Source organism: Lepidochelys kempii, chromosome 15, assembly GCF_965140285.1.
Source record: "Lepidochelys kempii isolate rLepKem1 chromosome 15, rLepKem1.hap1, whole genome shotgun sequence".
Taxonomy (NCBI): domain Eukaryota; kingdom Metazoa; phylum Chordata; order Testudines; family Cheloniidae; genus Lepidochelys; species Lepidochelys kempii.
Genome location: NC_136394.1, coordinates 15639188 through 15652133, shown reverse-complemented (window position 1 = coordinate 15652133; position 12946 = coordinate 15639188). Strand labels below are relative to the sequence as shown.

At 39.0% G+C, this 12946-nt stretch overlaps 1 long non-coding RNA gene across 1 annotated transcript in view; it reads left to right on the top strand.

Moving 5' to 3' along the window:
• The window catches only part of LOC140898837 (uncharacterized), a 78461-nt gene continuing 65515 nt past the window's right edge, over positions 1-12946 (top strand). Inside the window, exon 1 of the long non-coding RNA XR_012155121.1 lies at positions 1-38. This is a non-coding gene — a long non-coding RNA (uncharacterized LOC140898837). The remainder of the gene's footprint in view (positions 39-12946) is intronic.

The window sequence follows — 12946 nt, the reverse complement described above, 5'->3', positions numbered from 1 at the left end:
GGACAGGTCAAGGATGCATTCAGTTTTTCCCTTCAATGGTAAGTTAAGGCTTTTACGAATGGACCTGCATTTCTGTACTGATACATTACTTGGTTGAAAATACTGTGGATTTTCTAATGAGACTTTGGCAATGAACAGGAAATAGTCTGAATAAATGGAAAACAGGGAAGAGACCAAACTCTAAGTAGTATTCATTTCTATACTAGTTAGACTATGAGTGCTTTAGGGCAAGGTCTGTCTCTTACTATGTTTTTGTACAGTGCCTAGCACAATGGGACCCTGATCTTGAGTGGAGACAGTAGGTGCTACTGCCAAAAAACAAAAATAATAAACTCCGGTGGTAATGCTCTAGATATACCACAGCCACCTATTATCTTTGCTATGATAATACTCAGTGTTTTAATGACAAATATTGATTTCTAGAGTGCGGCAGCTCCTGCCTCTATATTTATTATGGACTCTGCATTGTGAGAGAACTTGTTAAAGGTAAGTTTAGAGAAGGAGGGTCTCTTATTTTTACCGGACTCTCATCAGTGCAGTAGGGTGTGGTTTACAGCCTTGAAATTCAGTGGGTGCAGGACTTGGAGAGATGCCATGCAGTCATTACACTGCAGTGCGGATAACGCTTTAGAAGTAGCACTGGTTTGTGATTTATAGCCAAAAGCATAGAAAGTCCTTCTATAAACAAGAATAATAATAAATAGAATGTGGTGAGGAGGAGGGATGTAAAGGAACTTTAAAGATGGCCTACAAGGGGAAGAGAATTGGGCTTGTACCCTCTGCGGCTTCTTTATGATATGTGAAGGTGTCTCAGAAATATTGGGATTTTTAAAAGTTCTACTTTTTTTTTTTAACTTTACAAATATAAAATTTTGTCTACCCTGTTTTGGGTAGAGGACTCTTTGAAGGACTAAAGAATTGGAGTAAGAGCTTTCTTAGCCCACTATTGAAAAAGGAGGGAGAGTTTGTTTGAATGTTTAACAAAAAGAACTTTTCTCCAAATGTTAGTCAATCATTAGTGTTAAATAGGTGTTAACAAAAACAAAGCATCTGCCTAAAAAATCCCATGCTCACTTGCTCAAATTTATGATACCATAATCTCACTAGTTCATATTGTTCATGGAGTATTTCAACAAAAAAAAGTCCCTTGAGAAGCAATATGAGGGGAGTCAGTGCACAACAAGCCATGTGCATAGTGTTTGTTTCTAAAGTGGGTGTGCGGAACAAAACCAACTGGTTCTTCACAGTGGCAGTAGTTATAGAGGGAAGGAAGCTAATGAGTTATCAAACTGTTTATTACATCACAAAGAGAAAATGGCTTTGTACATTAATTGTAAATCTGTTTATTCTCCCTTGAAGCGGATAAATGAAAAAAAATGAACTGAAATGTCACTTCTCACATTTTATTCAGTTGAAAATGTGTGTAAAGTAATGTTAAGGGTGACTCAGTAGATCAACATTTTAGCACGTTAGATAGCAATGATTTTTTAACAAGTTCTTCCTCAGCTTGATGTATCAGGAAAAGAAATCTTAAAATGCACCATATAATACTGAATGAAGACTTTACATACCCCAACCAACACAATGATGCCATTACATATGGGGAATATGACCAGAACATAATGCAACATTAAATGTCATTCTAATCTGTCCTGAAAACATGATGGGTTCTCACAGCTATCCTGAAATGGGGTAGTGAAATATTTGCAGAGAAATCCATTTGCTGTCTATAAAAGTAGCAAATGAATGTTGTAAGGTGACTTTTAAATGGGCACACATACACATCTGCCCTTACACCCACACTATATATACTAAAATGCTGCTGAATGTTGACTGAATATTTTGCTTGTCATTCAATGAAGTGACTCTTTGGTAACTTTACTTTTATCTCTGTCTGAGGCTATGCAGTACCAAGAACATATTTTAAACTGTACTTTCTTGATATTCAAATTGACAAATACATGCAAACTTAAAATAATTTTGGCAAGGGAAAATGTCCCACCTAATGCAAAGAAGTTCTCCAGAGTTAACCAGCCCTGTACACAGAGATGTGTTGACAGCTTAAAGGCTTCTTAACTATAATTTTTTCCATACATCAACTAATTTGGCTCTTGAATTTGTTTTTGTAGCACTTACCAAATGTCTAGTTTAACTAGAAAAATCTAGACATTGCACTGACCGATAATGGTAACAACTTATTAGAGCTGAATGTTTGTTATATACAGTGGGATATGACAGCTTCCTGCAATATCTTTGGGAGACCTTGGTGAATTAAATTTAAGTATCTTTGGGGTCCATTGTATTAAATGAATTGTTTATATATTATTGTGGGCTAGCATTGTATGTAACCTCCAAGGGGGGGGGAAGATGTGACAGATGTGAGACCTGGGGGGTTCAAAGGACTATATTGAACAACGTGCCAGCTAAGAATGGACTTTTGGAACAAAAAGTGTTAAGTGGCTTCCATGGGAAATATCTATGGGGTGATGAATGAAAACCTAGACTTTTGAAGCTACACCCTGAGGAATGGGCCTTTGTCTGCTGATCACAAAGCTAAGATCAATGACCCAAGCTGTATAAAGGAAAGACTAAACTATTCATGGTTGTTCTGGTTCTGAATATGAGATAGTTGTGAACTTGATAAAAATCCATTTGTGGGTTTTGAAGGACTGACATCTACCAGAGCTCATGGTTGGAGGTGGAGTGACTTCTAGTAAGATTTTTAACATGCAGACAGGTTCTTTAAACATTTTTAATATGTTTTCTCTATAATGCTTTCACCTTAAGAATAAGTGTGCTTGCTTATTAAGAACGAGGTGCTAACTTTTAACTATGGGATATTTATGCTATTCATAGTCTCTGGAGAGAAAGCAAAGCGCAGGTGCTTGCCTTTTAAGTGGTCTGGCTTTCGGAGGATATCACAGTGTAGGCAAGGAAGGCTCCTGGTGAAGAGGGAGTCAGACAGTGGTCTCTGCCTAAAACAGTAATAGCTGAAGATCAAAGAATCAAGATTACCCTTGAAGAATCACAGAGGAGAAATCCAGGTGCAGTTACCCTGAACTGTGACACATACTGTAGTTGCCTTTCTGTAAAAAAACAAAAACAAAAAAACCCCCCAAAACAAACCCTTTATATCTGCAATAATTGTCTCCCTGTGTCTTTTTGATCTAAATACATTAATGAGGGGGTACTATCATTAGGACAGGTGACAGCCTTAGTTCCTAGAGTTCATCTGCAAGGTGTGGGCACTTGCCTCTTTTAATATCTGATCTTTGGAAAGAATGAGATAAATGGATCCATAAAGATCTAATTGTCCTTAAAACCCAGGACAGGTGCAGAAGCCACAAGCAGCTGGCTGGCTGGCTGAGCAGAAGTGGGAAGCCCTGCAGTTGATCATTTGTCTGCCCTCCCTGGTGGTTGACATTGGCATGCCAGACATTCTTTCAAGGGACACAGGAATAATTCAGACATTACTTAACGAAAGAAAGCTATCAGCAATTGTTTTCCTAGAAGAGAAGCTATGACAGGACTTCGCTTGTGTCATATGTATCCCATAACCTTGTATGATTAAAACCCATGTGTACTGTAGGATTCACTTTCATAGAAGACAAAAAGCTAGGATAAAAATGTTAAGTCATAATAAAGGTAAAGGCCAAAAGTTAAAAAGTTCTAATACACTTCAGAATGCTAGCAAATGAGATACAGGAACAAAAATAGTTGTCAAAGCAATAATTAAGAGTTGACAAGCTTTTCAATCTTAATTGGCATTATAGATTTAGAACGAGATCTAGTCTGAACATAGAACTCCGGAGTTCCTGACTCCCAGTACTAATCCTGACTATCCTTGAGCAAATCACTCACATTCTCTGCCTGGATTTCCCCCTCCATAAATTGAGAATAAAAATATTTATCTACCAAATACATGTTTGTTGTGAAGATTAGTTAGGGTTTTTTTTAAAAGCATATTAAACATGGACAGCATCATGTAAGTGCTAAGCATTTTTAACACATTTTCTGTGGTCTTAATTTCAGAATTCAGCATTTGGAAGTAAATATTTTAGTTGTGAATGTGGATTAGTACAACACTGGAATTGGAGCAAATTTGTGTTTAAAATGGAGGTCCTCTCTCATAAAGAAAGGAGGTGGACTAACTAAAAGGTGTACTAGTGGCACCTTAGAGACTGACCAATTTACTTGAGCATAAGCTTCCGTGAGCTACAGCTCACTTAATCGAATACAGACTAACACGGCTGCTACTCTGAAACCTAACTAAAAGGTGCAGATTTGGTTAATCTGTCAGAGGGGGGAGGGATAGCTCAGTGGTCTGAGCATTGGCCTACTAAACGCAGGGTTGTGAGCTCAATCCTTGAGGGGGCCATTTAGGGATCTGGGGCAAAAATTGGGGATTGGTCCTGCTTTGAGCAGGGGGTTAGACTAGATGATCTTCTGAATTCCCTTCCAACCCTGATCTTCTGTGTGTGTGAGCTAGAGTCCAAGTCTTGCAGTTCAGGGAATTTCCCTTGCAATGGTTGTGTGCTCTCTCACCTGGAGGAGTAGCTGACTTCATGCAGAACTTGAGGATGTTGTTCCCAGCTGCAGTGTTGCTTGGAAGCCGTGGGAGTGGCTGTGTAACTTCAGAATGAGGAAGGAGATTTTTTTCTGTAACCCTATGATAAGCTAACCCTGACACTGCAAGGATCAGAACTCCCTTCACCGTGACAAGAATGGACAAAATCTCACCAGTTTTCCAATTATTCCCGTATAGAGTGTAATTTCACTGTACAAAAGAGCATTTGGACCTCAATATAGTGTGCAAATAACTGAGTGACAACATGCAATTAACTAGAGCAACAACATGTGCACACTAATTGGGCCGTAGCAGGACCATGATATTTAATGCACATAAACAGATTACAGCATGCACTGTAGTAAAACTAACAATGTATTTAGTAATCATAAAGCAGAAACCAAGCACTTTAGTTCAAAACGAAAAGGAAAAAAACCCAGCATATACAATAGACACATGCCCATTATATAATCAATATTACACTTTATAGGGACTTGCTCTTCTTTCTCCAGCTATAGCCTGCCATTGCTTGCTAAAAGTTAGGCTTGCAGTTTGAGAGACATGGAACAAAACTGGTATTCATTTTCTGTTGACATGTGTCTTGTATAAACGTGCCTCAAGTATATGTGCACAGGTAGATATCTGGTATACGTAGCAACAGGCTAAAGGCAGGGGAGTCAAGTTTTGTTCAATAGTTATTCAGAAAAAGGTGTGTTTCTTGGTCATTTTAAAACCTAGAACAAAAACTTGTTACCTTTCCCGACATCCTGTCCTGGCCAGGAGGAAGCACTGAAGTATTTTACGTGAAACTCATATTGTAAGAGTTGAATATTTTCATCTTCCTGTCTTTATGTCTGAGCAAACAGATCTCCAAAGTTAAAGGATTGGAGAGACAAGAGATAGCGTTGTGAAGGAGAAGTTAATGGAGATGAAAATGAAATCTTGGAGAGACTGAGTTGCCTCCCCTGCGTCAAGCATATCTTTTAAGTCAGAGAAGCCACTCTAGTTTTTAAAAGAATTGTTATGCTGTCTCTATTGATGTAATGTATGAAACATGCACAAGGGCCTGCATAAACATTAAAGGTTAGATTTGGAAGGACACTAATGTTTAAGTAAATTTATTTTCCTTTAGTCTACCTACCCCACGGGCAGTATTTATTTTAAATAAAATGTGTTTACATTGTTTCTAATTGAATAATATTAGGAATAAACAGTATTGGAAAGATAAAGCCACCCTCACAGAAGCTGTTTAGCTATTCTTTTTCCTCAAAGTGTTACCAGTTATGCAGTAAGATTACATGTAAAAAGAGAATGAATACATTCCCAGCTCAGCAAAAAGTGTACAAGCCGTGACTGGTTTGTTCCTAAATTCACCAATACTTTCATGCTGGCTACTGCTACTGAGAATTTGATAAGGGGAAAAGAAAAAAAAACAGCAGCTATTTGGCTGGCCATCAAAAAATGTCTTACTAGACATGCCTACACCTGGTGTAGTACACCAGTCAAAAGCTCATCCACCACCTGTAGGCATCAAAAGCAGCTTTGGCTTTTCAAACCAATCGATGAGTGACGAGCTGCCATGAATGTCCAACAGGTCATGTGGATTTCTTATCAGGAAGGTAGTTTATTTACTTCATGCAGCTAGCTTATGCATGAGTTTCCTTAGCAAAGCTGTAGACAACTTATATACTAGGAAAAAGAGATGACAGGTATTTTTACAAAGAGATAGCTAACACAGCATAGGATTTTACAATGTATTCACTAGTGCAGACAAGGTAGTTTTACCATTGATGGTAAACATTGTAATTTTACCTTGATGAGTTCACTTTGACCAGTTACATCAAGATAAAACTACAGTGTGCCCTGTCTATGCTAGGATTTTTCATGTTAATCTTGTTGTTAAAAATAATAATAGTAATGATAATCACTTTCCCCCTTGGTGTGGCATGGCCAGAGAAGGTGCTAGTATGTGGAATGCTCTGCCAGTTCCTCATTCCCTGTCCTCCTTTTGGCAGGAACAGACAGAAATAAGATCTATGTACAATTACTCTGAGTTAAGTAGGACTTAAGCCAATTTCTAGATGGGAAAACAAACACACAAGCACTCTAGACACTGAATGGTAGAAATGTGATTTGATGCTCAGGCAGTCCATAAATGGAAGGTTTTGTAAATTACATTTTGTCATCTGAAGGGTCCACAGCAACTCTTCTCTGTTCCAGTGCCCTGAAATATTCCTCTTTGACTTTTACACTGGCAATAATTTCTGTTGTCCTCCGAGACTGCTACCAGATTCTTTACTGTTCTCTCTCATTTATACTGATCCACCTGATTTTAAGACTGACCAAACCTTCCTATTTATCAGCCCTTTTTTCTCTTCTCTCCTCCTCTTTCCCTTCTGCTTCCTAATTTGACCACTCAGTCTACTTTTAACTTGGTGAGCAGAGCAGAACCCAAAACCCAGCTAAACATAGAAGGCTATGAAAGAAGCATCACTGGACAGGAGCTTTGTGATCTGATTATCTGAGAGGTTTTAATTTGTAGGATAGTGTGATTTATATACAGAAGTTGTAGGAAAAATGGATTTCCAAATGTAAGAAGATATTTCCTCTATTTCTTTGTCCTTTGTGCTTTAGCCTATACTTTGTCTCAGGTAGGTTTGGGAATGTGACCTAATAAATGGGGAGAAACTAGTGATCAGCGCAAAACCCCTATCCCTTTTGAGGATGCCAGAGAGAGAGAGAGAGAGAGAGGTGCAGTAGTAAAAATGTTTCATCAATGAAACACACCTCTAACAAGGTGTGTACAGCATTATTCTAGCTCCATCTTGTGGCTGAATCTGTAATCTCTTTTCAGTACTAGGTCTGATCCTTACATTCTTATTATAGTCCCTATAGACATTAGTAATATTAAATAAATAAAAATCCTTGCTTTTAAAAAAATGACGTGAATTTTTATTGGTAATGAAGGGATGACGACATTGGCAAAAGACAAACCTAGTGCAAATCGCCAACACACCACTATCAATTTTACCTCAGTCACATCACACCCCGGCCATTGCTGTACAAGCTAAGATGAGCATAGTGTAGGGAACCAGTCAAAGGCAGATCTGTCAATGTATCTTAATCCCAACCTGCAAACACCCCAGTGTTCCAATCTGGGGGCTTGATATCACCAATGAATTGAGCCTAAGGCGTCTACTTTAACATCAAGAAAATTGTCACACGCTGTCAAAACCTGAACAATGATCTACGGTTGATTTTGGTAATGCTTATTTGTTTCTCTAAAAACAAAATTCTGGGAAGTTATAGAATAGATATAAATCATGCTGAAGAGTATCAAGATTCACAGAATAAAAAAGACCACCAACATGCATTACTACCCTTTGAGCTGTAGAACTCCCCCTCCCAGACACACCCTGAGAAGTACTGTCACCAGCCATCCCATTCCAAGGCTCCACAAACCAAAACATGATCTCACCCTGGAAAGGAAGAAGTCACTGCAAATTTGCAGAAATCACACAAGAGAGCCCATATCCTGGATTCTATGACAGCCTGGCTCAGGCAGGTCTAAACGTATTTCCCCATATATGTGGGTCCACATTTGGAGCATAACACAGCTACGGTGCATATACGTTTTTGAAGTTTTTAAAAATGAAAGTAGTCATATGATTAAATATTGCTAAAGCTAAAGAAAAAATGTCTGAACGTATAGAACACAATAATACTTTACACTTAAATACCGCTTCCAACCAAGAATCTCAAATCACTTCACAAGGAGTTGTCGTTATCCCCATTGTTTTACAGATGAGGAAGCTGATGCCCTGAACTTGCTCAACAACCCACTAGTTGGGGTAGAGCCAGGAATAGAACACAGGTCTCCTAACTGCCATTCCCCGGCTTGAATTATGCTCTCTCCCAAACAAATACATAAGGTGGTAGAATATTTATACATCGAGAACTGCTATCTCACCCCTCTAATCATATTTTCTTCACCTCCTCATTTTGTCAATGTACTTGCCTGTGGGAGATTCCCAGATTCAAAGTTAGGGTGACCAGATAGCAAGTGTGAATGGGGATGGGGGATAATAGGAGCCCATATAAAAAAAGCCCCAAATATTGGGACTGTCCCTATAAAATCGGGACATCTGGTCACCCTAGTCAAAGTTAGCTCTGCATCTTTATTCACTTTCTAGGAGTTCTTTAAACGTTTGCCCCAACTTTCACATTGCTGTTAGATACAGTAATTTTTCTTCCCTCTCATCTCCAACTCTCTCTTCACCCCTGCCCCAAGACTTTTAATTCCTTTTCCCTAGTTCAAATAGTCTCCCCAGGCCTGAGTTTAGCCTCTTTGATTCACATGCATTTAAGAATAAGGTGAAAAGATCACTTAGCTCTGCAGTTAAATTTTGGCTATGTGCCAAATCACATGCTCTGCCACAGAGTAGCCCCAGATGTGATTGCATTGTGTGAATTTGCAAGGTTTGAAGAATGCGTGGGGTGCTGTACTCAGGGACTGTTGGAATTGCTAAAACCCATTTAAGATCTCAGCAATGGTGATTGGGGCAAGGAAAGGGGGCACATAGTGAAACTAATCCAAACCAAACAAAGATTTAAGTTTGGGATAATTCTTATTTCTTTCTAGCTTGGCTACTCCTACTTCATATGTGCAAAGTGCACTCAGTCTGCTTCCTAAACCCAGTACAATCACGTAAACAAATCTTTCTCCTGAAATTTCAATATGGCATCCTTCACTTCCTGCACTAAATTGTTGTGGTGGCATTTCAGTGATGAGCTCTAGTTTATAGAACATTTTGCAAAACCCTTTAGGAGCTATTTGCATGAAAGGTGCAATAAAAATAAGTGATTTTTGTTAATTAGCTTAATTCAGCCATTTTACTGTTTAAATAAATTGCATTAATTGTAACTTTTCACCAACAGATGGCATAGTAACAGACTGCAACCTACACTAAGATGAATTCTAATAGTTCTGACATCATTGAATACACTAGAGATTTGTTGATCACAGCCGTAGGACACACAGTATTTTCCTTCCTTTGACAGGTGTATTCAGATTTTTTGGGGGAAGTTAAATAAAAGCCTTCATTATATGCTTAGCTGGTCCAATCTGGGTTCTTTTGCCCTTTGAGGGCTGCATGAATCTGTTGATGAAAACTATTGTCTACAGACAAAATTAACTAACAGCAAGTGCTACATGAAACACCTCTCAGTCGTCATACATTTTCTTGGTTTCTTTTTATAGTGCATGTGAAATTTAGTGCTTGTGAAAGGTGGTAGATGGACAGTCCTGGAAGAATAAAAATCCTCTTGGCCACAGAGCAGCTACAGTATAAGCAGAGGGAGTGTCAGCTTCTCCATTGTACTCAACTCCTGGAAGGACTACTTATACAGATGGGAGTATATTATTTGTATTTCACTAGTACCCAAATGCCTCACATTGGGACCAGGGCCCCATTGTCTCTAGACACTGTACATACCATAAAATAGAGTCTGTCCCCAAAAACTTACAGTATACACAGACAAAAGACAAAGGGGGTGTGAGAGAAGGGAGAAGGATGCAACACAATCAGAGTGATCAGCATGATAGGTGGCCACTATCATGTTAGTTCCACATTAAAAAGAAGATATTTAATTACATAGTCAGAGATCAGATGCAGAAAGGGAAAAGAGGGGAGATGAGTTAATAGAACAATGGGCACAGGAGAAAGAAGGGCAACGTAGAATTGGAAGGGATGACAAGATAGATGGAATGGGTGGAGGACTGCAAGAATGAAGTTGCAGCAAAGAAAATGTGAGGAAGAGTGGGAGACAACCACCAATGATGAAGGAAGAAAATATGTTCGGAATCAAAACATAAAGGGAGAAAATAATTCAGTCTCCCTGCCCATTCAGTCCCTGGCCCTCTGCCAAGATTGCTAACCAGATTGCCAATGAGCAATGATGATTTTGATGTAGGATTAGCAGAACTGGATTTTTTTTTTTTAATGATTTTGATGGATATCAATGTTTATTTTTAAGCATTTTTTATTTTTATCAATGTACATTTTCCACAGTTGCATGAAATTTTGGGTGTTATTCCCCATTTTAATTTAATTTTAATTGATTTATATTTTAACAGTTGCAGGATATTATGGGGGTGCTAGACAATTATTTAATGACAGCCTTTATGAAGCATTCAAACAGCATTTTTCTTACTTTGCCTATCTCTAAATTTTTATTATCGATGGAAATATTTTTTTGTTGGTTTGTGGGTGTCTGGCAAAATCAATGTTTATCGACACTCATAAAAACTGAATCCTTCCTAGCCTACTTATATATGGTCATTTGTCCATGCAAACTAAAATGAACCCACCATATTCACTCTACCTCGACCACTGACTAGCTACCATGTAGAAACAAATTTTGCTCACTACAGCTCTAGGCTTACTTGAAGTGATGATAGAGAAGCAAAAGGGTCTAGAATAGATCCTATTACCAACCTTCTGAGACATTCAGTTGCCCTGTTTCTGAGGAAACTCCATTTCCCATACAAGCTCCTTTTGCTTCAAGCCTCTGAAGAAGAGCTGTGGGAGGTAGAAAAGCAAACTGGAATCAAGGATCTTCATCTTCTTCTTGCTAAGATGAAGGACTGCTTCTCTCTTCAGGTAGCAACACTACTGTTGATATCATCATCTTAGACACATAAGCTGAGAAGCCCTTGGTATAGCTGCAATGGGCTCTCAGGATGTTTTCAGGAAAGAATCATAGAATCATAGAATGTCAGGGTTGGAAGGGACCTCAGGAGGTCATCTAGTCCAACCCCCTGCTCAAAGCAGGACCAATCCCCAATTTTTGCCCCGATCCCTAAATGGGGAATGGGAAAGGTTCTTCCATTTTGGAACTTGCTTCCTTCCTTGGTCCAACACAGAGACCAAGACTGTTGTCCTTAGAGGCACACTGCAAGACTTATTTTCCCAGGCTTTTGAGACAGGAAAGCGGTATGGAGAACACAAGTGGGTTCAAGGGGTGTGAGATATTTATTACACCTGATAAGCTATTGGAGGGGAATATCATTTGTTATTAGCTTATTTGACAGATCTATTGTTCTTAGGACACATGTGCCCAGAATGCTGAAGGAGGGAACTTAAAAAGGGGGCAAACATGAGCAAATCTATTTAATTAAACACTATTTCTCTCGAGCGCAAGTAGAGGTAGCAAGTAGTTGCAAAGTATTTTCACCGAAACCAAATCATGCTCCTTTTCATTGTGAAAATTACTAGCTATTCGAGTGATTCATAGGTTTAAGTAAAAACAAACTACATACATGCCAAATTTCAGTTAACAGAAAAATGTCATTATGAATCCATCCTCTGAAGAAGCTAATGCCAAGGCAATACTTGCATGTTTTGAGTAAGGCACCTTAGAGGCTGAAATGGACACCACTCGTTAATTGATTGCTGCTATCTTTCTTCAAGGACGTGTATGACAATTTGCAGATATGAATATTTATACAAGTGCCACAAACTTCATTGTTGTTGCCTAGTCCTCTATCCAATCTAGCCTAATTTGAAAACTACAGTGGGAGGAGAGGCTGCCTCCAAGGGAATTTGTGGGTAGTAGGTCAAGACTTAAGAAAAACTCCACTTTAATTGGGATTGCTTATGGTCAAACAGGGTGCAATTTTCCCCATCAAAACAAAAACCAATGGGAGGTAGCTGCATGGGCACAGAGGTGAAGACTGTCAAGCCACTACTAGTAAGTGTCTATGTCAGGTTTTAAGGACTGCATATTTTGAACAGTACAGCCTCCGCTCCGGCTCTCATGAATCCATGGTGAAGAGAACTTGCTTCTGTTCGGAGGGTCAGTGTGCTCCCTATATATGCACACATGGAGATCCCAGGACCAGGTAGCTTTGGGTGGGATGCAGTTTATCCTTCCTCCATCACTATGGATGATCTACAGACAATTCAGCCTACCCTAATACCATATTTAAGATATTAGATAGCTTCCCCAAGGCAATCCTGTCTCATCAAAGCACCACCCTCAGAAACTTAGAATTATTAATTATTAGTACTGCGGTAGTGCTGAAAGGCTGCTATTATAGTAGGCCTTATAAACATACAGAAGGCAGTCTCTGCCCCAAAGAGCTTAAAATCTACTTTAGGCTTATGCTAGTTCTTAATGCAGTTTTTTTCTGGAGTTAGAGGTGATCTTGACCGTAGACACCTCTCCGTAGGTCCCACCTTTCTTCCTGCTACCATAACTCTAGCAGCAGCCAGACCTTCCGGTCCCCTTGTGGGTACACAATAGCAGCCCCGAAGAGGATAAAAGGAAAATAGCACTGCTATATTTGAACTAAAATGGAGTGTTTTATTTTTCTGA